The following is a 3,285-nucleotide window of genomic DNA, read 5'->3' as shown; positions in this document are numbered from 1 at the left end:
ACTGGGCACAGGCTTCCTCCCTGCGTGGAGAAGCCCTCACTGGACAGCTTCCTTGCCTCGGGCCTCCAGGCCAGGGCAGTTTCTCCCAGTAGCTCTAGAGAGCGGAAACTGGGTTAGGCAGGAAATATAACCCTGTGACAAGGGCTATGTGCTGGGCACGGTGACAAACTGAGATTCCACCACCAGCCGCAGCTACTTCAGGGATATGGCCCAGGGTCACCAGATCCTCCAGTTTTCAAGGAAAGCCTGAAATCTGGATTTTTCTCATGTAAATTTTTCTGCTTTTGAAAATGCTATGTAGGCCTAAAAAAATATACCTTAGAGCCATCAGTGTTCAATCTCTGCTCTCCAAGAAGAGTCTTGGAGAACCAGCCTCAGCTGTTCATTCGTGAAGCAGTTACTTTGGCCAGGCCAGTGCCTGGGATGCTCCGGACATCTGGGACCTGGTCCACTGCCTGGTGGAGGAGGGGTCATAATGGACAGCCCCACCGAGACCACCCTGCATGAGGACGGAGTTCCCGAAGGAGAAATGATTGAATAAACTTTAGAACTTCCATAGAGCTGCTTGTGTGAGTCCATAGGGCCACAGAACAAAGTGTAAAAGAAAAAATATATTCCATTCAAAAGTTAAAGTTCGTTATTTTTTGGAAAAGCTTCAAAGCAGAGGTGAATATACCAGGCTAAGAGAAGGCTGACATAAGCACTAGTGATGTTTCTCCAGCCTTTAATGAATGTGTTTTGGTCAGAAATTAGGGGACCCGCTGAGGTTGAGTTGGAAGCTTGGTTTCTATTTCCTATTCAAATTTTGGCCTGTCTGATGAGATGAATACAAAGGAACCAGATGTGGTCCCTTTGTAACATTTGCTGATTATACTGGAGACTTTGCCTGCAAGGCATTTCCACCTGGGGCAGGGTCTGGAGTATGATTAGCAATTTTTGGGACCTTTCTAACTCGGGTTATAACTGCCTAGGCCATCTAGAGGAAAAAATGGTGTGTGTACATATGCCTCATGGTAGACTTCAAATTCATAACTGAATAATTCTGCGGGCATGAATCTGAATATTCCTTGACAGGAATCATCATTTCACTTGGAGGTGAAACAATGTGATACAATGAGCTGAACACCAGCAGGGGTCCCTCTGCACTTAGTCCTCATGTCCCAGTCTCCTTGTCACAAAGCCTAAGATTATACCAGCACAGTCTTTCCTCAGGCTCAAAGCATTGTACGTCTATGCTAAGTTTAAATGGTTTAACCTGGAAGGATGGTGTGTTAGTACATATAACATGACCTGCTGTGTACTGTGTCTGCCCTGTTTCAGGTGTTATACACACCCTTCCTATTAAAAGTATTTAATAATTGTTAAAAGATTTTAGCCCAATTTTTCAAAGGAGGAAACTGAGCCTCCAGGAGTTGGAGTGAAGCTATATATATACAAATTATAGTTATCATATAGCTAATAATTGGCAGAGGCAAGGTGCCAGGAGTATCATATAGGACACTTTTGGCTACAACTAACAGAAAATTCCAACTCAGAATGACTCCGTGAGGGGCTTCCCTGGTGGCGCAGTGGTTGAGAGTCTGCCTGCCGATGCAGGGGACGCGGGTTCGTGCCCCGGTCCGGGAGGATCCCGCATGCCGCAGAGCAGCTGGGCCCGTGAGCCATGGCCGCTGAGCCTGCGCGTCCGGAGCCTGTGCTCCGCAACGGGAGTCGCCACAATAGTGAGAGGCCCGTGTACCGCAAAAAAAAAAAAAAAAAATGACCTCATGAGGAAATTTATTATTTAATGGAACCGTAAGTCCAGAGGTCAGATGGTTCTAGGGCTGGTTAATTTCACAGCTCAGATGACACCAGCAAGAACCCAGGTTCTTTCTTTCTGTTTGCCATCCTTCACAGGTCAGCCTTGACGTCGGTCCTCCTTGTTCCAAGTTGGCTGCATCCCTTTCAGACATGGCCACACCTAGAGCCAGGGGGCAGTGAGAGGGATGCACCCGGTGCTCACTCCCTTTTCTCACACTGGATTTTGAATGGTCTGCAGCTCCTTTTTCTGATTTTTCCTGTAAAGTTGCATTTGTAATGCTCATTTTCCTTCAGTTAGCCTTAGGCTGAGAAGAGTTCTTAGCTTATGTTTTAGACAAGGATATGTGTATCAGTCAGGGCTTGTGAATCAGTGCTTGCAAGTGACTCAAGTCCCATCTCCCTACTTCCGGCTTCTGTTCTGTGTGTTGACTGAGAGTCTGGATTTGGGAATACGGTTGCAAATTACTTAATGTCTTTGTACCTCAGTTTCTGTCTCCATAACATGGGGATCATGTTAGAACCTGCCTCAGAGGGTTGCTTTAAGCACTAAATAAGTTAGTACATGGTAAATCCTTAGAACAGGGTCTGGCCTATTGTAAGAGCTCAGTAGGCCACAATTATTAATGTTATTCTCCAAGGTTCCTCCTCCTGGAAGGGACATGTATGAGGCAGCTCTGATGTGACATCTTTACAGTTGGTGCTCCAAAGGAAGACAGGGTGGCTTCCAGGGAGGACACTGTGGCTTGCTGTGGTACCCTCTTAGCCCAGGCTGGATCAGGAGTCAACGCCCTGTGGCAGGGTGTGTTACCAAGGCTGTTGCCCCAGAACCATACCCCTGCCCCTCTCTCCAGGTAAACTTGCAGAAAATCGCAAATAACCATACCCTCTAGCTGTGTTCACAGCACAGGAAGAGAGAGTCTAACCGCAGGAAAACTGGTGCAAGCTGCCTGAGCTTCAAACGTGGGACAAAGGTCGCCCTGCAGCTCATTACCATCTCATTGTCATAGTAAGATCTCTGCCTGTCTGTGCCAGGATGGTTCGACCCACTTCTGACCCAGATCCCAAAGGACCGTCCAAGGGCAGAAAAGAGGTGGCACCGCCGTTCCAGGAAGAACCTCACCTATTCCCAGAAAACCAGTGCATGTGCCTCCCCCCTCATTGACCTTGCCCTTAAAATCTTGCCTTAATCGTCCCCCAGGCAAGAGGTTTCCCGCTTCTCCATTCTCTGGCCATTGAATAAGGCTCGCGCTGCTTTGATTTCAGCTTCGGTTTCATTTTTGTCTGCACAACCCCCAATGGAAAAAGAACCTTTCCCGCCGAGGCGGGGGCCTCCGCCAGTTAAGACCCAAGTGGGGGTCCATACGACCTAATTCGGTCACAGGTGCAGCGGCTGGCATCTCCCCAGACCTCCCCAGCTTTTGCGAGGAAGGAACAGTTTCCTGAAGGAAATCAGGTGGAGCTGTGACCAGAGGAAGAATGGGAGGT

The sequence above is a fragment of the Globicephala melas genome, chromosome 6 (assembly GCF_963455315.2).
Source record: "Globicephala melas chromosome 6, mGloMel1.2, whole genome shotgun sequence".
Lineage (NCBI taxonomy): Eukaryota > Metazoa > Chordata > Mammalia > Artiodactyla > Delphinidae > Globicephala > Globicephala melas.
Note: the sequence above shows the minus strand (reverse complement) of the source record.